This window comes from Bos taurus, chromosome 16 (genome assembly GCF_002263795.3).
Source record: "Bos taurus isolate L1 Dominette 01449 registration number 42190680 breed Hereford chromosome 16, ARS-UCD2.0, whole genome shotgun sequence".
NCBI lineage: Eukaryota > Metazoa > Chordata > Mammalia > Artiodactyla > Bovidae > Bos > Bos taurus.
In genome coordinates, this window is record NC_037343.1 from 62,686,694 (window position 1) to 62,710,344 (window position 23,651).

Genomic DNA, 23,651 nt, shown 5'->3' on the forward strand with positions numbered 1-23,651 from the left:
GAAGGTTGCATAGAGAGAGCAACCAGCTTTTTTCCCCTATGGGATCAGCAGCCTGGTTTTCTCATTGGGAAAACTGAGGCACAAATGAATGGGCTTACCTGGTGCCACCATCCCAGCAGAGCCAGGAGCTGCTGTGTTCTGTCCCTGGTCTTAGCTCTTAGAAGATGCATTTCCCTAGATTGTAAGCTCTAAGCTCATGAGCATCTTGCTTGCCATTGCATCCTGGCTCCTCACACTGGTGCTTGGTACACATGAAATGTCAGTGTACATTCATGCAGGAAGGAATGAACAAAGGAATGAAGGGGGAATTCTTTTCCTTGGAATCTGTGGCTCCCGCCGTGACACGCAACCTTTCTTAAGCTTTGTGATGAGGAATCCCAGAAAGGAGTTCATCACAAACCCCTTTTGGTCCAGTGGTTAAGAAAACGCTTTCAATGTAGGGGACACAGATTCTTTCCCTGGTTGGGGAACCAAGATCCCACATGCTGCAGAGCAACTAAGCCCATGAGTTGCAGCTCCGGAGCCTGTGTACTGCAACTAAAGAATCCTTAGGTCGCAAGGCAGGACCCCAGGTGATGCTGCAAAGATCCTGAGTGCCACAGCCAAGATCTGATGCAGTCAAATAAATAAATATTAGAAAGAAAAGCTCCAACCATCTTATCTTTAAATCTTGTCAAAAAGGATGGAGATGTTCTGAGATTGTTGGAAACATGGGCCTGGGTGAGCAACTGGCGTAGGAGTGCTGGAGCCTCCAACTGCTGTCACGAATGAAGGGCACTGCAGGAGTCAAGTACAGGATGGATTGGATGTACTGGAGTGTTCCTGGGTGTCTTCTTACTGGATGTCTTGCAGGGTGGCATCAACACCCCTCATCTGCCTAGGGCAGAAGGGGTGTAGTGTACCTTCATGCCTGGTTTACATTGAATGCTAAATTCCCAAGACAGTGAATTCTCCATTTTTGTTCCACAATATCCCTGGAAGAGATTCTTGTTTTCTCATGTCCCTGTACTAGCCATCTCTAAACAGGAATATAAATAAGATGCAAAAAAGTCAGGCTTTCTCCACAATCACAGCAGATTTGAACCGCCAGAAGGGACAGAGAAAGGGTGAGTGTGGGTGGAGTGGACGATGGCACATCCCCAGAGAAACCCTGAAGGCACTGGTCTTTTGAATGCACTTCTTCTTATAATAGTATCAGGACCTTCTCCCCCAAAGAGGAGTCACCTTAAAGTTCAGATCCATTTTCCATAAGACATGTGCTTGCAGGATGCATGACCCCAGGCCACACTGTGGGGCTGGTGGGCAGAAGTCAGGGTGGAGTGGGGTGGGGAGGCTCTGTGGCCATCATATTGAGGAAACAAGATGTTGAAGCTTCCAGTCCAGACAGACTCAGGTCTCTAATTGCTAGGATGGAGACCAGAATGCATGCAGCATCACTGCCGCTACCAAGAGGTGTAAAACGAGAGTTTGGAGGGAGAAGCAGAGATAATTTGCTAATTCACAGCCTTTCTCACAGTTCACACAAAGTTTTCAGTCTTGCCACCCCTATGCCCATGGCTCTTCTTTTAAATATCTCAGAGATGGTGAGATCAGTAAGTAAAAGCCTCACGTGACATAAGGCTGGGAGCCGTGGGCGCCCCTCCTCAGCTCTGGGAACAGGGGCTCTGGCGAGGGCTGGGGGGTGTGTGGGGTCAGCTCAGGGGGAGTTGGGATCGGCATTCCCACTGCTCTCCTCCCTGTGACCCTGGTTGCTGAAGTCCAGCCCATCTTCCTTCAGCAGGGCTTTCTTTGATGATGTCATACAGGCTCCTCCAATGACGTGGTTGTTGAGAGAGCAGATGGCAAGTGTGGTGGGGTCAGTTGAGAGATATGGTCAGGGAACCTCTGTATTTGGCCCAGGAACACCTCCTTACTTTTCTATAGAGCCCTCATTTTCCCCTCTGGAAGGTGACACCAGCACCTCTAATCTTTCTGGGGTCACCCTTGGCCATGCAGTGGCTGCCTCCATTCTTTTTGACAGCTCTGGGCATTTTAACAGTCCTTTTTCTGACAACAATGTGGAACAGGCGCATCCTGTCGGCACACTGAGTATTCTGGGAAGATGGAGATAACGAACTTCATTTTCACCCTGGTTACTGTCACCAAAGTCAGAGCCTCTGTACCTCCCATGGTAGGGAAATAGAGCTCCCCCTTGCTCCCCTGTCCAGACATCCCTGCTCACTCGGGCTGCTCTCTCAAGTCCTGCTGCACAGCCTTCCAAAGACTAGCTTTGCTCACATGGTCTCCCTGCTCAAGAACCACCCTTGGCTCCCCAGTCTCAGGAGAGAAGGGCACGGAGCTAACTAGGGCCTGCTGTAACCAGAATTTAAGGTCCCAAACAAGGTTCAGACTGGTCCCACTTTTACCCTCAGTCCTGGTTTTTGAAATGGGCACTCCCTTTAAAGTGGCAAAAAAGGAGTGGTTCCCGATAAAATTGTCCAGAATAACTAGGGTTTGACGGAGGAGCCTGGTAGGCTGCAGTCCATGCTGAAGGTCGGACACGACTGAGCGACTTCACTTTCACTTTTTACTTTCATGCATTGGAGAAGGAAATGGCAACCCACTCCAGTGTTCTTGCTTGGAGAATCCCAGGGACAGGGGAGCCTGGTGGGCTGCCATCTATGGGGTCACACAGAGTCGGACACGACTGAAGTGACTTAGCTTAGCAGCATCCTTCAAAAAAAGTTACAGGACATGAGAGAAGAAATAAGGATGTTAGCTTGGAGAAGAGGTTAATTCCAGGAGTGCTTATCTTTGCACACTTGAAGGACAGTCTTACAGCTCCAATAAGAGGGTTTCCTTTGCATAAGCACAAGGACAGGGATGAGCTGCCTTGGAAGATCATTGCTGCCCTTCTCTGTTGGTCCAAACAGAGGCTGGAGTGATCCTAGCCCAGGAACATATATAGTGGCTTAGAGTTTGGGCTTGATGTTTTCCAAGATCTTTTCCAACCTGAGGTTGATCTAATTCTATTCCCTACAACATACCTTTATGGAACTTGTGCTCAGTCGCTAAGTCATGTCCGACTCTTCGAAACTCATGGACGGTAGCCTACAAGACTCCCCTGTCCATGGAATTTTCCAGGCAAGAATACCGGAGTGGGTTGCCATTCCCTCCTCCAGGGGATGTTCCTGGCCCAGGGATCCATATCTCCTGTGTCTCCTGCATTGGCAGGCAGATTCTTTACCACTGAGTCATCTGGGAAGGCCCCTGTGGAGAACTTACTGTATGCCAAGTACTGTGTCATAGATTGAATGTTCATCCCTCTCCCCCCACACCAATTCATATATTGAAGCCTAATTTCAAAGGTGATGATGTTTGGAAGTGAGCCTTTGGAGGTGACTAGCTAATGGGATTAGTATCCTATTAAGAGGCCCAGAAAGCTTCCTTGTCCCCTTCCTCCATGTGGGGACACAGCACAGAAGATGGCAGTCTATAAACCAGGAAGCGTGTTTCACTGGATACCAAATTAACTGCCACCTTGATCTTGGACTTCCCAGCCTGCAGAACTGAGAAAAATAAATTTCTGTTCTTTGAGCCACCCAGTCTGTGGTATTACGTCAAAGCAGCCCAAACAGACTGACATACTTTATTCCGTATTGTATGGGAACAATGTTCTCTTAGGCCTTGCCCTTGGAGAACTCAGTCCAATAGGGAAGATAGATAAGAACAATGAATTATTAGAGAGAAGATGGGGGGAAAGGTGATTTGGGAAGACGACCTAAAGGAAGTTCATGCTAAACAGATTGTTGAGGGAAATGTTTTGGAGGAGCAGGTTAGATTCAGATAAGGCAAAGTACATGCAGAGGCACTGACGTGTGAGCACCTGAACACCTGTAGAAACCATAATTAGTTCAGGTGATTGGAGGATGGCATGGGGGAGGTGTGGGAGCAGGCTAAGCTTCAGATCATGGTGATATTTGAAAGTCCCATGTGGAGGTATTGGAGGATTTAAAAGGGGAAGATGCCTATTAGACTTGAGTTTTAGAAAGATCGTTCTAGCGATGGTCTGGAGATAACATTGTGGGAGAAGGGGATAGGAAGGCAGAGAGACCACTGCGTCGTGATGGGGGAAATGATAAGCACATTGGCAGTGAGGATAGAGAGAAAGCAAGATACTAATGGAGACAAAGCTGCAGGAATCACTAGAAGACAATATCTAGAGAAAGACGAAAGAGGTGACACTTGGGTTGACACCTGAATGATGGAAAGAAAGTGGTTACATGAAACCGTGGACTGAAGAGAGTTCCAAACCAAATGACCAGCAAAGCCCTTGAAACAGAAATAAATCTCTTGGGCTTCCCTGGTGGCTCAGTGGTAAAGAATCCTCCTGCCAGATTCAATCCTGCAGGAAGATCCCCTGGAGAAGAAAATGGCAACCCACTTCAGTATTCTTGCCTGGGAAATCCTGTGGACAGAGGAGCCTGGCGGGCTACAGACCATGAGATCACAAAGAGTTGGACATGACTTAGCTACTGAACACCACCACCAATCAATTTGAGGATAATATCTCTACGAGTTTTCTCCATTCTTTTTTAAAAACTTTTATTTTTGTATTGGGGGTTAGCCGATTAACAGTGTTTGTGATGGTTTCAGGTGAACAGCGAAGGGACTCAGCCATTCTTATACATGTGTCTGTTCTCCCCCAAACTCCCCTCCCATCCAGGCTGCCGCACAGCATTGAGCAGAGCTCCCTGTGATGTACAGGAGGTCCTTACTGGTTGTCCATTTTAAATATATCAGTATGTACATGTCCCCATCTCAGACTCCCTAACTATTCTTTCCTTCCAGCAATCGTAAGTTTGTTCTCAAATTCTATGAGTCTGTTTCTGTTAGAAATAGCATTTTAAAGTCTGCTATTTCATTGAGTGAACTATACTCAACTATGGAAAATGATATGGTGGTTCCTCAAAAATTAAGCATAACATTACTTTATTATTCAGCAGTTCCACTTCTGGGTATATATTCACAATAATTGGAAGAAGGAACTTGAACAGGTATTTGTACCCTAATGTTCACAGCAGCATTATTTACAGTTGCCAAACAGTGGAAGCAATCCAGGTGTCCATTGACAGATGAATGGATAAACAAAATGTGGCATAGACCTGCAGTGGAATATTATTCAGCTTTAAAAAGAAAGGAAATCCTAATACATGCCACAAAACAGACGAACTTTGAAGACATTGTGCTGAATGAAATAAGCCAGTCACAAAAGGACAAATATTGTGATTTCACTTATTTGAGGTATCTAGAGTAATCAATTTTGTAGAAATAGAAATAAGAATTGTGGTAGCAGGGATTGGGGGAAAGAGGACTGGGGATTTGGTGTCTAACGGGCACAGTTTCAGGTTTATAAAAAGAATTATGAGGGTGGATGGTGCTGATGGTTGCACAGCAATGTGAATGTACTTGATGCACAGAATTGTGCACTTAAAAATGGTTAAGATGGTAAATTTCACACTATGTATGTTTTGTTGTTCAGTCACTTCATTGTGTCTGATTCTTAGTGACCACATGGACTGCAGTATGCCAGGCTTCCCCATCCTTCACTGTCTCCTGGAGTTTGCTCAAACTCATGTCCATCGAGTCAGTGATGCCATCCAACCATCTCGTCCTCTGTTGTCCTTCAATCTTTCCCAGCATCAGGGTCTTTTCTAATGAGTCAGTTCTTCTTCACATCAGGTGGCCAAAGTATTGGGGCTTAAGCATCAGTCTTTCCAGTAAATATTCAGGGTTGATTTCCTTTAGGATTGACTGGTTGGATCTCCTTGCTGTCCAAGGGACTCTCAAGAGTCTTTTCCAGCACCACAGTTTAAAAGCATTAATTCTTTGGTGCTCAGCCTTCTTTATGGTCCAACTCTCACAGTAGTACATGACTACTGGAAAAACCACAGCTTTGACTAGATGGACCTTTGTTGGCAAAGTAATGTCTCTGCTTTTTAATATGCTGTCTAGGTTGGTCATAGCATTTCTTCTCAGGAGCAAGCATCTTTTAATTTCATGGCTGCAGTCACCATCTGCAGTGATTCTGGAGCCCAATAAAATAAAGTCTGTCATTGCTTCCATCTTTTCCCCATCTATTTGCCATGAAGTGATGGGAACAGATGCCATGTTCTTAGTATTTTGAATCTTGAGTTTTAAGTCAGCTTTTTCACTCTCCTCTTTCACCTTCATCAAGAGGCTCTTTTAATTCCTCTTCACTTTCTGCCATAAGGGTGGTGTCATCTGAATTTCTGAGGTTATTGATATTTCTCCTGGAAATCTTGATTCCAGCTTGAGCTTCATCCAGCCTGGCATTTTACATGATATACTCTGCATATAAGTTAAATAAGCAGGATGACAATATACTGCCTTGATGTACTCCTTTCCCAATTTGGAACCGGTCCATTATTCCATATTTGGTTCTAGCTGTTGCTTCTTGTCCTGGATACAGGTTTCTCAGGAGTCAAGTAAGGTGGTCTGATATTCCTGTCTCTTAGAATCTTCCACAGTTCGTTGTGACCTACACAGTCAAAGGCTTTAGCATAATCAGTGAAGCAGAAGTAGATGTTTTTCTGGGATTATCTAGCTTTTTCTATGATCCAACGGATTTTGGCAATTTGATCTCTGGTTTCTCTGCCTTTTCTAAATCCATCTTGTGCATCTGGAAGTTCTTGGTTCATGCACTGTTGAAGCCTAGCTTGAAGGATTTTGAGTATTACTTTGCTAGCACGTGGGATGAGCGCAATTGTACAGTAGTTAGGACATTCTTTGGCATTGTCCTTCTTTGGGATTGGAATGAACACTGACCTTTTCCAGTCCTGTGGCCACTGCTGAGATTTCTAAATTTGCTGGTATATTGAATGCAGCACTTTAACATCATCTTTTAGGATTTGTGGTATGTTTTACCAGAATTAAAAAAAAAAAAAAGCCACTAAGGAATCTGAGATATTTTGAAGTCAGGTTTACTGAGGTATAATTTACATACAGTAAAATCTATCCTTTTTAGGTGGACAGTTTTGTGTGTTTTGACAAATGTATGTGGTCAGCTAACCACCACCACAATCAAGATATAGAATATTTGTTTTTCTCTGAAATTTCCCTTAAGCCTGTTTATAGTCAATCCTCTCTCCCCATCCCCAGCTCATAACAATTAGTGCTCTGTTGTGTCCTTATAGTTTTGCCTTTCCAAAATATAATATAAATGCAATCATTTCATATGTTGCCTTTCACTCTTGGTTCTTGTATTTAGCAGAATACTTTTGAGATTTATCCATGTTGTTGGATATGCTAAGAGTTTATTCCTTTTTATTATTCGCCTACTTTTCAATTGTATGAATACATCACAATTTATTTATTTACCAGTTGAGGGACATGTGTAATGTTCCCAGTTTGGGCAGTTATGAATCTGACTATGATAAGTAACCTTTCATTGCTGGGTTAGATAGCAAGTGTATGTTTATCTCTAAGTAGTTGCCAAACTGTTTTACAAAACACCTATAGTCTGTATAGACTATAGCAGTATACAAGAGTTCCAGTTGCTCTAGATTCTTACCAGCTTTTGCTACTGCCAGGCTTTTTATTGTTTTGTTTTGTTCTATTTTAGCCTTCTAATAGGTGTGTAGCAATAACTATTGTGGTTTTAATTGGCGTTTCCCTAGTGCATCTTTTCGTGTGCTTATTTTCCATCTACATCTCCATTTGGTGAAGTGTCTGTTCACTTCTTTTGACCATTTTAAAATTTTCTAATTAAATTTTTATTTAATTTTTAAAATTTGTATTTAATTGTGGGTGATTTTTAAATATTTTATTATCATAAAAAGTGCTTCAATGAACATTATATATAAAATTTTGCCCTGAGTTTGGAGCGTGTACTTGAAATAATTTCCTAAAACCACTGGATCAAAGAGAGAACATCTTCAATGTCCTTCTGTATGCATTGTTCACGAGCTTCTCAAAGTGGTTGAACCAATTTACTGTCTTTCTCAAAGTGGTGGCAGTTGATAGGTGGAACAGGCTATCAAGTTGTTTTAATTTGAATTTGACTATAATGCCATGGAACTTTTTCATATAATCATTAAACATTCTGTTTCTTCTTCTGTAAACTGTCTCAATCCTTGCCATTTTTATTGCTAGAGTAGCACAGAAATTTTTCATGGCTCTGTCTTCATAAGGTCAGTGACAGAGTATGTGAACCTCAGTGCCAGGAATGGTGATTTACAGTATTTTCATTTTTCATAAAATATTAACCAATCTCAGCCCGGTTTCTTTCATGCTTGGAGGCCATGAGCTGATTTGCATAGCTGGCAAGGTAAAAATAACTTCAGAGCTGAAAAGAAAGAGCATTGCCATCGAGTTAAATTTGGACCTGGGTGTCAGCACTTGTACAAGGGGCAGCAGTTCTTTCGTCTAGACTCCATTATTAATGAACACACTCCACTGTTACTTATAAATAGAAAAAGGTGCTCTTTTAAATTCCTTTCTGAGAAAATGCCCATGCCACTTAGTTCTTCAGCTAGGAGAGCAACCTCTTGATTCCTCTAACAACTCAGCATTTTATTTATTCACAATGAAAGTGCAGTTAAAACCACTTATATTGTTTGTGCTTACATACCCTATCAAATAGATTTGGGTAACAATTAAAAGAGTTCCTGTATATAAGCACACTTCTTTTTAATTATTAAAATTGCTTGTATTTTATTGTATTCCAAATAGGTGGTATGGGATGTGGTATGAGTCAGAAGTACTGGAATGAATTTTGGTTTAATGACTCTAAAAAGTAAAAAGCATTTTGTTTCCTCTGACAAATAGCTTAGTTCATTTGGTGCTCTACAGACAGTTGATATTTCAGAATAACTTTATGGCTGCCTCTTCATCATGCACTATAATTGTAGGTTTGTCTTCCATGCAAGTACAGGAAATTATCTAGGTATTTTTTTTAATACTTGTCATCCTAGAAGACAGAAAGCCTGTGCCTGTCATGCAAAGTCGTCTCTTACACATTGCAGGCAGAACTAGAAAAGTGGAACAATGGACAAATATATATTTTTTTCCCTAAAATTTATGGATCCATGCTTTGTCTGAAAGAGTCATTGATTTGAGAATATTTCATAAATTCAGATTCTTTCAGCTAGATACTTCCTGGACATCCAAAAAAAAAAAAAAAAGCTCCTTACCCCAACACTCTATGAGGAAATAGAGTTTTATTACTTAGGCTTTTCTTTTCCTCCTACTTTGAAGGATCCTTCAGCCAGCCCTCTACCTGGGGTTAACCTGTACTCATCAGCATTTGATGTCTTGAGAAGAGGCTTCTGAGTCTTTCCAGGATCATGAATGTGCATAATTTTTCAGTCTTTTCAAAGCTGGAGAGAGAGCAGAGTTTCAGTATCTTAGGGATTAAGCCACCTGCTAAGATGACATTCAAGAAAGCAACTGTGCATCCTCTAATTGCTATATTGACCTCATGCCAGGGATATGTTTCTGAGTTTTTCCTTGTTTCTCATATAGATGACTTGGCTCTTGTCTGACCATGCCAGATATTCACTTTGATTTCTTATCCAGATGGTATGAATCTGGACAGAATAGGTGGGTGGGTCATGGTGAGTGACAGAAACCAAACTTGGACTGCTGTAAGCAAGGAGAGGCTTTTCAAAAAAAAAAAAATCTCACAGGACCACCACGCTGCAGAACCATTAGGAACAGTTGGGACTCAGAAACTGCAAGAACAGGGTGCCATCTCCAATAGAATTCCCTCTCTCCTCTTAACGTATTCTCTCTCACTGGAGCCAGCTTTGTTCTGTGAGAGCAAATACGGATGAGGACAGCCTTGTATTCTATGTCTTATATTTTATTTCATAGCTGCTTCAGAAGAGTTCATCCAAACTCTGGCCCTGAGTCTAAAACATCTCTGTAGCCTCCCTGTCCCTGTCAGCCGACCAGCAATGTCACATAAGAACATTGTTGTTTCCGAAAAGAATGACAGGTATAGAGTGATGGTGTTGAAGGAAAGGCATTAAGACCACAGGCAGCCACTCTGTACGGACAGTGCTGGATTTTACAGCTGGCGTCTGTAACCCAGCACTGGAGTTTGCTAGAGCATTCTTCTGCTGAGGCCAACGTTAGAGGCTTGGCCCCTGCATGGATAATGAGCTCGGTTCTGCTCCTCAGCTGGGCTCTCTCTCTGGCTAACCATCTCACAGATGCTTATTCCTGGTCCTACGGGAGACCTGGTGAGAGAAAGTGTGTGGGTGGTGTATCCACAGAAATCCCTCACCACTACTAGCCAAACAACTCAAAGAACAAGTATTTATGTTAGTGAGTTCTTATAATGTGGGATTTCCCTCTCCAGCAATTCTCCTCCTTTGCCAGCTCTCTGAAGCACAGTTTTGGTAACATTCATATGATGGTGCAATCACAGGGCACCATAAGGCTCTGCAGAGAGGCAGCTCTGTGGTCATCCAAGAGAAGACATTTGTCAAATATATGTGCCTTTGGGATCTATTTCTAGCGATTAGCCCTTATTTTTTGTAGCTACTGAAAGCTCTCCAAATTTGGAATCTAAATTTCTGGGTTTGAGTCTCAATTTGACCATTCACAATACTACCTTAGTGACCTTGAGCTAGGCAGTTTCTCTCTGTGAGCCTTAATTCTCACACTTATAAAATAGGACATAATGGTATTGCTATGGAGCAGGACTATGTAAGCTATGAAACAAAACTGAGGTAGTTTTCTTTTACCATCATCGTCATCACCTAGTCCTAAATGACAGTCATATAGTTACTGCCTATCGCTTGGCATGTCTCCTTGCTGTGTCTGAGTGAAAATCAGGGACTTTCTCACAAAAAAGGAAGAAACTTGGGACCGTTGGTAGAAACTTGACCTTTGTTTCCACTACTGTAAGGTTAAGGAGATAAAACTCTCCTTTGTACATTACTGTGTTCTTCATCTTGCATCATTTGGGGAAATTTTTCTTATGGATTAAGGCTTCCTTTGGAGACACCACAGGGGGTAAGTTTTATGCATCCCCTCGGAGATGTTTTTGGACTTCCCTGGTGGCTCAGACAGTAAAGAATCCACCTGCAATGTGAGAGACATGGGTTTGATCCCTGGTTGGGAAGATCTCCTGGAGGAGGGCATGGCAACCCACTCCAGTATTCTTGCCTGGAGAATCCCCATGGACAAAGGAGCCTTGTAGTCCATGGGGTTTCAAAGAGTCAGACACAACTGAGCAACTAAGCACTGAAGATGTTTTAAGAAGAAAGCAGAAAGGAATTTTCATCACTGCTGGAGGTCCCTGTGTGTACTTCTCCCAGAGTGGGTGGAGATTAGTTGTGAAGCACATGCATTGTCTTTGGCCAGGATATCGCTTAGCTGAGAGTTTCTCTTATGGTTCTGGTTCTCAACTGCCCTACCGAGGTAGGGCTGCCTTCAGTAGACATTTGTTGATGTTTAGAGACATTCGTAGTTGTCACAATATGAGGAGAGGAGATAGAGTAGGGGAATCTACAAACATCTAGTGAGTAGAGGCCAGGAATGTTGCTCAGCATCCTACAGTGTAGTCTGGGTCATTAAGATCTTTTTTGTATAGTTCTGTGTATTCTTGCCACCTCTTCTTAATATCTTCTGCTTCTGTTAGGTCCATACTGTTTCTGTCCTTTATGGTGCCCATCTTTGCATGAAATGTTCCCTTGATATCTCTAATTTTCTTGAAGGGATCTCTAGTCTTTCCCAGTCTATTGTTTTCCTCTATTTCTTTGCTTTGATCACTTAGAAAGGCTTTCTTGTCTCTCCTTGCTCTTCTTTGGAATACTGCATTTAGACGGATATATCTTTTTCTCTTTTGCCTTTTGCTTCTCTTCTTTTCTCAGCTATTTTTAGGGCCTCCTCAAACAACCATTTTGCCTCTTTGAATTTCTTTTTCTTGGGGATAGTTTTGATCACCGCCTCCTGTACAATGTTATGAACCTCTGACCATAGTTCTTCAGGCACTCTGTCTGTCAGATCTAATCCCTTGAATCTATTTGTCACTTCCATTGTATAATAGTACAGGATTTGGTTTAGGTTATACCTTAATGGTCTAGTGGTTTTCCCTACTTTCTTCAATTTAAGTCTGAATTTTGCAATAAGGAATTCATGATCTGAGCCACAGACTAGGAGCTCCTAGTCTTGTTTTTGCTGACTGTATAGAGCTTCTCCATCTTTGGCTGCAAAGAATATAATCAATCTGATTTTGGTATTGACCATTTTGGTGATGTCCATGAGGGCCATTTCTTGCATTGTTGAAATAGGGTATTTGCTATGACCAGTGCTTTTGACTGTGTGGATCACAGCAAACTGTGGACAATTCTTAAAGAGATGGGAATACCAGACCACCTTACCTGCTGTCTGAGAAATCTATATGCAGGTCAAGAAGCAACATTTAGAACCAGGCATGGAACAATGGACTGGTTCCAAATTGGGAAAGGAGTCCATCAAGGCTGTATACTGTCACCCTGTTTATTTAACTTATATGCAGAGTACATCATGTGAAATGCTGGGCTGGATGGAGCTCAAGCTGAAATCAGGATTGACAGGAAAATATCAATAACCTCAGATATAAAGATGATACCACCCTTACAGCAGAAAGCGAAGAGGAACTAAAGAGCCTTTTGATGAAAGTGAAAGAGAAGAGTGAAAAAGCTGGCTTAAAACTCAACATTCAAAAAACTAAGATCATGGCATCTGTCCCATCACTTCATGGCAAATAGATGGGGAAAAGATGGAAACAGTGACAGACTATTTTCTTGGGCTCCAAAATCACTGTAGATGGTGACAGTAGCCATGAAATTAAAAGACGCTTGCTCCTTGGAAGAAAAGCTATGACAAACCTAGATAGCATATTAAAAAGCAGAGACATCACTTTGCTGACAGAGGTCTATATAGTCAAAGCTATGGTTTTTCCAGGAGTCATTAGGCTAAGTACTGAGGAATTGATGCTTTTGAATTGTGGTGTTGGAGAAGACTTTTGAGAGTCCCTTGAACTGCAGGGAGATCCAACCAGTCAATCCTAAAGGAAATAAGTCCTGAATGTTCATTGGATGGACTGTTGCTGAAGCTGAAGCTCCAGTATTTGACCATCTGATGTGAAGAACTGACTCATTAGAAAGGACCCTGATGCTGGGAAAGATTGAAGGCAGGAAGAGAATGGGATGATAGAGGATGAGATGGTTGGATGGCATCACCAATTTGATGGACATGAGTTTGAGCAAGCTTTGGGAGCTGGTGATGGACAGGGAGGCCTGGCGTGCTGCAGTCAATGGGACTGCAAAGAGTCAGACACGACTGAGTGACTGAACTGACCTGATCCTAAAGCATACTCCCTGAGACATCTGATCTCAGATGTCAATACACCATCGTCTCCTTGGTGTGACATGGTTTGACTGTTGAACTTTCTTTGGTGGGAAAGGAAAGAGGATTTTTAGGCTATGAGTTTATTGTTCATCAGAAGGCATATTTTCAGACTCCTCCATATCTACTAAGATTCTTATGAAACTTAATTGGGAATCCTATTTTAAAATGCAGAAAACACTGTCTTCTTTTTATTAAATACAGAACTACTCGTTCCTCCGTCTCTACTGCTAAGAAGCTGCTTGACCTTGCCCTTCTTCCCATTCTCCTAAGAAATGTTAGGGCTCTGGGGTATGATTTATTATCTGCACACTTAGAAGAAAATCCATGCTCCACTCTGACCTAAGCCAAAAACAACCCAAATGAACAACCAAATTAAAACAAAACAAAACAAAACAAATGGCTGCCTCAAGATGATTCTGAGGTTAACATATGTATGTGATCTCTTTATGACTGCCATTCCTTGGGACAGCAAGATGCTTGTGCTACTTCAGGGACCATCGGAAGGAGCAGAGTCTCTTCTAGAATGCCGTGTCTGCAGTTCTTGGAAAGCACTCAGCCTTTCAAGGCACACTGTTTCATTGTTCTGGGAAAACACCAAAAGCCATTGAAGCAGCAATTCACGTTGGTCCACCTTGTCCTCTCCTTAGAGAGAAGGAGCGTGTGTATTGGCTGGTCTCTACATCTGGATTTTTCAAACTGTGGGCCAAACCCCATGCGTTTCATGAAAGCAAGATAGTTCATTGTAACCAGCATTAAACCAAAGGGAGAAAGGAAGAATGGAAGAGAAAATATGAGTGTATTACACATGGAAAGAATAAGTATTATTTTATGAAGCATTATATAATTATATAATGTATATGCCTCCTGGCTTGTGATGTAAAATCTATTTCCGACTGTAGGCTGTGGCAAAAAAGATTTGAAACTCATTGCTGTTTACGCTTTTACTTCTGTTCTAAGAACTTGGGTCAGATGAAGCCCCACAGCATGTTTTCCCTTACACTGAAGGCCTGAGTTCCCTCCCGCATCCATTCCGGAACCAGTTGCTACTCAGGACAGTGGATAATTTACTTAGACTAATCTCTGTACACTCTCTAGGGCAGGAGAGGGGCCTGGCCTCTTTAGCTGGCATGAACAGAGTATAACTAAGGATATCTCTGTTATCTGGGGAGATTATTATAGGGGAGACACATAGTAGCTGCTGCCTGGGAAGGGCCTCTGGGGCTTCTTCCTGACCCAGGGATCAAACCTGGGTCTCCTGCATTGCAGGTGGATTCTTTACTGTCTGAACCACCAGGAAAGCCTCTGGGGCTAGAAGGTGGCATTCATGCAGGTACAAAGACCAAGGCAGACACTCAATTACAGTAGCTGGGGCTGGGGAGAAGGAGAGGAATCAGTGGTTAAATTAAGTTCTTTGGAGCTCAGAGTAGCAGTGATGTCCCATCACCGACTGTAAACTTGGAACTTTTGAGCACTGACAGGCTTGGTCCAAACTTTTAATAGCCTAGAAAGTCTTGTTTGGTGGTGGTTTAGTCATTAAGTTGTGTCTGACTCTTTGTGACCCCATGGACCCCACCAGGCTCCTCTGTCCATGGGATTTCCCAGGCAAGAATACTAGAGTGGGTTGCTATTTCATTTTCCAGGGGATCTTCCCAACCCAGGGACTGAACCCATATCTCCTGCACTGTAGGTGGATTCTTTACTGCTGAGCCACTGGGAAGCCCATTTAAAGTTTTTTATTTGACATTTTTCCCCTTCTCTGTAGCCTCTCCACTCTCCATTCTAACCCAGACCACTAGGTTCCAGCCATAACAGCCCTTGCTTGAGCTTTTCAAGTATAATGATCTCCTGTTTCCCCCTGGGCCTTCTGCATGTGCCTTTTCCTGTATCTGGGTGTTCTCCCCCCATTGCTTCCTCTGACCTACTCATACTTCACCTCTGAGCTCATATGCCATTTCCGCAGGAAAGTCTTTTTCCCTTTCCTCCCCATAATTGTGATTTATTTAGTGCCTATCTCTTTCATTAAGTTTCACAAAGACAAGCACCATCTTTATCCTGTCCTCCATTGTAATGCCAGTATACACTCAATACATGTTGGTAGATTGTAGATGGGTTCTGGGCTCTGGGGTGGAGCTTAGCCTAAATGGGATCAAGGGGTCCCAGCATAAGGGCTGGGAAGGAAGAAGAGGCAGCTTGTGGTGTTTGGGAACTGGGCTGAGCCTGACACCTGTTTTCTCTTTCCCAACCTCACTCTTCTCCCGCAAATACATTTTGGTCAAGTTGAATTTTGGAGAGGGGAGACTTGTCTCTATGTGAGTAATTTAATATACATTGACTTTTTGTTTTTGAAAAAATAAAATGTTTAGAAATTGATTCCCAGATCAAATCACACCTTTCAGTAATTCATTTAAAAGTAATGGAGAGCCAAACATCAGGTGTAATTCAGTAGATTTTCATAAATCATCATTGTGTGTACATGTGGTTAAATGGATGTCCAGTTACACATACGAGTGCCTGTGGACTCATTCACAGCTCCATGGGCAAGTTCAGCCAATCTGTCCCAATGGGGATGTATTTGTACTCATTTATCCCTGAGTCAAAAAAAAAAAAAAAAAAAGGAAAAAAAATGCTATGATAAACGATTTAAGAAAAAAAAGAAAAATTCATCCCTGAATCATTTATCCCTGAGTCAGGGCTTCCCTGGTAGCTCAGCTGATAAAGAATCCACCAGCAATGGGTTCGATCCCTGGGTTGGGAAGATGCCCTGGAGAAGGAAATGGCAACCTACTTCAGTATTCTGGCCTAGAGAATTCCATGGACTGTAGAGTCCATGGGGTTGCAAAGAGTTGGCCACAACTGAGTGACTTTCACTTTCACTTCATCCCTGAGTCAAGGGTGTTTCTTGGGTACCACTCTTGCGTATTGTTAGGGTAAGGGCGATAGTAGATGGCAACATGAAAGGCAGTTCCTGCCATCAAGGAGCTGGCTTTGAAATGAATTTTGAGGATCCAGCTCATTATCATTCATGGTCAGACTTTTGTTCTAAGATGCAAGAATGGTATGCAATTAAGTGTTAAATGTTGTGCAGGCTTCTGGATGGTCAGCGAAAGGGGAGATTGGTGTGAACTGCAGGGGTATATCACCTTGTGGTTGGCTTTGACTCATAGAGTTTTAGAGCAAGAAGGGGTCCAAGAGGGCTCTCTATCTGACTATCTCATTTTATAGATAAGAAAACAGATTTCTTCTCTTCTTCCTCCATACCACCTATTAAATACATTCTATGAGCAGGCCGTAGTGGACATTATATTGTTTTTTAGTTATCCTATATCCAGCTTTCCCCATGGTCCCGCATCTCCCTTTTGGGAGAATATGTTATTGTATGTGCTCTTTCTAGGGTTCTTTCTCACCCTGAATGTGGTGGAGGACTGTGCCTGCGCAGCCAGATAAAGTGTAAGGGGACATGTGACTTAAGCTCAACCACTTGCTTTTTCCACATGGCTTTTAAGCTAGCAACTTTATGACATTAGTTTTCACTGGTGGATATTAATGTATTGCTAGGAATATCCACAGTGGCTTAGGAATCAGATGTCCTGGACTCTCTGATCTTTGCCCAGTGCTTTAGTTTCCTATTGCTGCTGTAACAAGTTACTGCAAACTTAGTGACTTAAAAAAACATTAATTTTCTTACTCCAGAGGTCAGAAATCTTAGTTCCAGAGGTCAGAAATCCAAAATCATGGATCGGCCCCATCATCTGGGCTGAAATTATGGTATCAGCAGGACTGTGCTCCCATCATAAGCTTTTGGAGAAAATCCATTTCTTTGTCTTTCTGAGCTTCTAGAACTGCACTTCCTGTGCTCTTTGACTGGTAGGCCCTTTTTCCATCTGGCTTCACTCAGCGTATTGCCTTCTTTCTAGTCAAGTCTTCCTGCGCCTCCCTCCTTTTAAAGGCACTTATGATTGCTTTTAGGGTCTACTTAGATAATCCAGAATAATCTTCCCATCTCCAAATCCTTTCATCACATCTGCAAAACCGTCTTGTCATATCAGGTACTATTAACATTCACCACTTTCAGGTATTAAGACCTGGTTGTCTTTGGGAAGCATTATTCAGCCAACAACACAAAGATTTCTGCTTCTCTGTGTTCCCACCCTGATCTTCCAATATTCCTTCAGTTCTGTAGGGTCCTGATATCTTCTCAGTATACTTGTTTGGGATTTGTTTGCTTAAGAAAGCTAACGTTTGTTTCTGTTGCTTACAACCAGGAACCCTACAGGTAAATCAGCACTGTGTGAAGAACTACAAGCAGCCTCTTTTAAACATCAACCTTCTTAGAGAGGCACTGGCCCCATTTTACAGATAAGGAAGCCAAAGCTCAGAGAGACAATTGCATAAGGCCAGACAGCTGGTGTGATTGAGAGAACTGGTATTTAAAACCAGCCAGTATGACTGGAGAGCATGTGCTCAACTTTCTCAGAATCCTAGTTCAAGTCTCTTTTGATGGTGGACCTTTTCCAAGGACGGGCAGGATTTCATCTGGGCCCTGAAGTCTGGGTCTTATTATTGCAGCAGGGGAGAGATGGCATGAGAAAGTCAGTCTAGGCAAGAGGGAAGCTGGAGAGTAAAAGGTATATCCAAGAGATGCAGAAGAGGAAGGATAGGGTGGGCTTTGATGCCTCATTGGAGGTAAAATAGTAAAAACAGAGGAGCCAACACCCCAGGGAACACTTTTAAGTGAGCAAAGCAACTCATTTCTATTGACTTCCCAAGGAAATGATATCCTGACTCAACTCTGGGTTGGAATCCAACTTAAGATCTGTGCCTTCTGGCCTCCTCCAGGTCTCCCCTTAATAGGGGCTGGATAAATATGAATCCCTTTTGCTACTATTCATCAGTCTTTTTGCCTACATGTGAACAACTTGGCTTTCAAATGCTAATGAGGTTCTCCCTTGGGACTTATATGGTCAGAGCCCAAACCAGGGATTTCTGGAGCTGAGGAGGGAATTCTCTGCCTGGTGCTAACACTCTGCCACTTGTGTTTCTTCTCAGAAGAGAGCTTGAATGTTTGTTTAGGGATGAGGCAAACCTGAAGAAGGACGCTCCACACTTGGTCATTTCACGCCACCACTGAAGTAGAGAGGTACATGAGATGCCTACCTGAATTTGAATTTCAGAGAGGCAGTGAGTCATTTTTAGTGTAATATTTGCACAGCGCTTTGGGGCATTTTAATCCGCCTGCAATACAGGAGACCCTGGTTCGATTCCTGGGTCAGGAAGATCCATTGGAGAAGGGAAAGTCTACCCACTCCAGTATTCTGGCCTGGAGAATTCCATGGACTATATAGTCCATGGGGTCACAAAGAGTTGGACACAACAGAGCAACTTCCACTTCACTTGGAGCACTTTTGGCTATGGGAGACTGAAAGTGAAAATATCAGTCACTCAGTTGTGTCTGACTCTTTGCAACCCTATGGACTGTATGTAGCCCTCCAGCCCTCCAGAATCCTCTGGCCATGGGATTCTCCAGGCAAGAATACTGGAGTGGGTTGCCATTCCTTTCTCTAGGGGATTTTCTCTACCCAGGGACAGAACCCACGTCTCCCTCATTACAGGCAGACTCTTTATCATCTGAGCCACCAGGGAGGGTACAGTGAAATACGCATGTGCAAAGAGACTGCTAGACTTGGATTGACCAGGAGACTGAGACAGACCCCATGGCCACAAGGAAGGCAGGGTTGCAGAAATCTTCCGGTGATGACTTGGGAAGGGGCCTTTGGTTGTAATTGTCCGGAGCATCATTCCATCATCTGCTGCGCTGTGCCACTGGGTGAGGGTCAGACCACACCCTCAGGGTCGAATCAGCCTCCACTCTCTTCTTACCTGCTGACGCCTACAAGTGAAAATGTTCGAGGTAGGGCTGAGCCCTGACATTCATCAGGAAACAGTTTTGGCACATTTATAGCGTGTAGAGCAGTGTGTGTGCTGATGCTGGTCAGGGGTTTGTCTGCTCACTGACTGTCCTCAGCCTTGGAGATCAAGTAGTAATTAAGACTCCCTCTGTGTCCAGAGTTCCCCACCAGGTTCTGCACTCATGGTGACAAAAGAAGTGAAGAACGCCGTCTCTGCTCCTGAAGAGCGCGCACCTGTGCCTCTTAGGACGGCGGAGAGCTTAGCTTTATTAATTTGGAACTGTCCTCCTCAGGGGCCTCGCTCTGACCTTGTGAAGCACCTGTCCCGTCCTGTCTGTTTGTGTAGATGCTGCGGCGGTCACCACCTAGGGCTCAAGGAGCCTCATACCCTGCTGGTCCCGAGAGTGATGCAGTCAAGCCTGTGCGAGTTAGCAGTGTGTGGCCTTGGAATGAAGGAAGCCAAGTTCTCTGGCTTGCTTGGGGGCCAAACTCTGTGACCTTGGTATTTTTAGCAAAGCACTGGACTACAGAACAGTGGAGCTGCCAGGGACCCAGAAGATGCTGCCGGCATAATGGCAGAGAGGGAAAACTATTAGCTTTGATCTCACAAGAGAACTGACTTTAATGCCTGGTCTTGCCTTTTATTAACAATTTAATTTTCTTCTGAGCCTCAGTTGCCTCCCCTGTGAAATGGAGTAGATAGTAACATCAGGATATTTTGGAGGGTTTAATGAGATAACATATTGGAAAGTGCTTGCAGAGGGTAAGCTCTGTATTGGTCACCGCAGTGTTTCCCATTCTCTTGGTGCTTTGTAAACACCTGTGTTATGACACTCTTTGCAGTGAATTATAGTCAGTACATTTCTGTGTGTCTCCTTCCACTAGACTGAGGGCCAGGACGTTTTTCCTATGATTCACTTTCCTGGAGCCTCTCATGTAGGCCTCCTCTGGATGAGGCTCAGAGTTGAGCTGAGTAACCTTCAGAACTTGGGTTTTGCTAGAAGACAGGTCTTTGAACTTTTGAGTCTTCCTCCCTGGCTCCCTCCATCTCTGGCTCTCCCACTCAGGGCCGGGCCGATCCTATCCTGTGGGGTCTGTTTGAGAGCAGGCATCTTAGCAGTATGTTGGAAGCTTGTCATTAGTCTCTAAAATGCTCGAGGACAGGTTTCCAGTGCTCTCCTGTATGCTCAAACAGGCACGGGTTTGCGTAGCAAACTGGCTCTGATCTCTTCATTGATAACTTCTAGGGTTTCTGTGGTATTTCTGTTCATTTGATCTCAGTTTTAACACGGTTATTGATTTCCTCAGTGCAGTTCAATTCCTAGAGCATTTTTTGAGCATGTTTTCATTGCTAGACCCTGGGCTGGGTGTTGGCCATGTTGAGATGAGGAAGACAGTGTCTCCAGCTGAGGTATTCTGGATCTCAGAGGGGAGGCAAGTGAGAAAACAGACGCTTCCTCTAGGATGTGGTAAGGACAGTGACAGAAGTGGGGACAGAATTTTGTGGGAGTTCAGAGTAGGGCCCTTTTCCTTAGTTATCTTTTGGAGCCCATTGCTGTGTTCCTGACTGACGGATGGGGGAGCCAGATTGTGATCCCTGCCCTCAGGGATGGTTTGAATACTAGGAGAAAGCCAGTGGCAAACGTGCATGAGCCAGAGGTTCAGTTGAAAGCCCTGCTTCACTGGATGAAAGAGAAGGAAGTTTCAAGGGCCGGGGGGCACAGGGCCACGGGTGCACGACCTTGCCTGAAGAATGAAGGGTTTCGGAGGCCTGGGGAGAGGTTGGTTGAGCCAAGGGCTGCACTTGGTAAAGGGGGCCTGGACACATCTCATGGCCGGCTGCTTCTCCCTTTGACATTAGCTTTACTTTTCTCCCCATTCCCATGTCATCTTCCCTGTTTCTCTGATGGTTGCTTCTCCACCAGCTCTTATTTCTTCTCATCGCCTTTCTTGCTTTCACCTCCATGTGTTCTTCGACTGCTCACCGCCCCCATCCTCCCATTCTCCTTTCCCTCTGCCACTTTTTCTTCCTTTCTACACCTGTGCCTTCTTGCCTTTTAATAGTGTTCTTGACTCCCTACCTCCGTGTTCCAACATGTCCCTTGTTCGTCTCAGAGTTGGGGAGGAGACTTTCATTTTCAGTGGCCTTTCTTATGATGTGAAAGAGCATCTCCTGTGTATCTGGGTATCCTGGGAAACAGAATCCTGGTTTCTGAACGGGGCAGATTACTCACTGTGTTTGTAAGGCAGCAAACCAGAGGAAAAGCAGCCTCCGTGTGTGGCCCTCCAAAGACTGAGAGTACAGTGGGCTTTCCCTGTGAGCAGGATCAGGGCAGCATTGACCCCATTTTCATGGGATTCTGATTCTCTGTAACTGTACCCATCCCTGAAGCTTCTCTTTCTCTCCTTTCATTTTTTTAAAATTTCTGTCCTGATTTTCAGTTCTATTTTCCATGTTTCTCCGTGTTCTCTCTCTAGTTTTTTTTTTTTTTTCCCTACTTATTAGAAATTACATCAGTCCCCTGCTTTGTGTCTCTCTTTTGCTTTGGAAGATAGAATCAAAAGCTCCTTATTTTCAGATGAATTGATGGAAGTTTGGGTTGGAAAAGACAGAGAAAACGTGTGAAGCTTGCCTAGCTCCTAAGATGCTTTTGAGACTAAGCTTTCTTTCTAGTTCTAATTTTGAGACTGGATCAACATAGTTATAGAATCTTAAAAGAAATCTCTATTGGCTATTTAAATAACCTTCAACCCAATGTTGGAACCCTCTTTCCTTCATTAAGAGGGTTCTTCTGCTCTGTCCTTGAATATTTTTAATATTAGGAAGTCATTACCACATAAAGCAGCCCACTTGTTGGCTAGCACTGCCTGTTTCAAAGTTACTACTAATGACTATAATCTGGATCTGTGCCTGTTGATCTCATATGTGCATTCTGAAGGTAATACAACGTAAGCCTTTTGTTCACATATTAAAGGAACTTAAAGGTATCTTCTTCAGTCCTTGAAATATTTTGGAGAGATTCCACCAAAAATAATTAAATGAAATAAACCATTCTTGTCACCCTTTTACTATATAGAAAAGTCAGTTTTCTGAATGACTCATTCCCCAGTAGTTCCATATAGCTGAAATTGTCCTGGAAGTTGTAAGGAAGAAAAAGAACTATCCTATACAAGGAACACTAAAATTAGACAAAATTGTAAAAGCAATATTAGTAACATTTGTACTAGATATAATGTCTAGTTTGTTAGATATAATGTATACTTTGCACATTATAGTTTAGAGAAAGTGAAAGTGAAGTCGCTCAGTCGTGTCTGATTCTTTGTGACCCCACAGATTGTAGCCTACCAGGCTTCTCCGTCCATGGGATTTTCCAGGCAAGAGTACTGGAGTGGGGTGCCATTTCCTTCTCCAGGGGATCTTCCCGACCCAGGGATTGAACCCAGGTCTCCTGCATTGTAGGCAGACGCTTTTACTGTCTGAGCCACCAGGGAAGATTCTTAGTTTAGAGAACACTCATAATATTCCATGCCATTTATTTTTGTAAGTAGGCCACGAACTCCCCTAGTTTGTAGATGAGGGTAGTGAGGCTCATAGAGATTGACTGGCCTCAGGGCACCCAGTTCTCAAGTGCATGAGTCAGGACTGAATCCCAGTTCTTCTGATTCTTAGTCTTCTGCTGTGTCTGTCATGAATACTTAAGTGTCTTCGTCTCTCCAAAGTACCTGCAATGTCATGGGATTATATGGAATAAATTGTCTCCTCAAGACAAGGTACTTGGTGTACACAATCTAACAGGATTGTTATGGATTTTTGTTTTGTGTGTGTCTGTTTCTGCATATGGCTGTGGAAGTAGAAAAGTGGAAACAAAGAAACCAAATTCAGCTCAGGCAGTGATTTGGGGGCAATTATAAAAATACTCTATGGGGACCAGTGATGCTAAGTATAAGCATCAGTATGATTGATTTTGTTTGGAAAAAATTCTAAGTGTCAAGGTAAAGAAGAATGAGTTACTCCTTTACTGCAGTTAATCAAGAGAAATTTCCCGAAGGAGATAGGAAACAGGGAAATCTAAAAAAAATTTAAATAAAAAATGTGAGGGCTTTGATAGATTGGAAAGTTGCTGTTATTCAGTCGCTAAGTCGTGTCTGACTCTTTGCAGCCCCGTGGACTGCAGCACACCAGGCTTCTCTGTCCTCCGCTATCTCCCGGAGTTTGCTCACATTCATGTTCATTGAGTTGGTGATGCTATCTAACCGTCTCATCCTGTGCCGCCCCCTTCTCCTTTTGCCTTCAGTCTTTCCCAGCATCAGGGTCTGGAAAGAGGGGAAAGTAATTGG

At 43.3% G+C, this 23,651-nt stretch overlaps 1 protein-coding gene across 3 annotated transcripts in view; it reads left to right on the plus strand.

Annotated features, from left to right (window-relative positions):
- Nucleotides 1-23,651, plus strand: part of CACNA1E (calcium voltage-gated channel subunit alpha1 E) — a 337,992-nt gene that overhangs the window by 75,090 nt on the left and 239,251 nt on the right. The window lies entirely within an intron of this gene.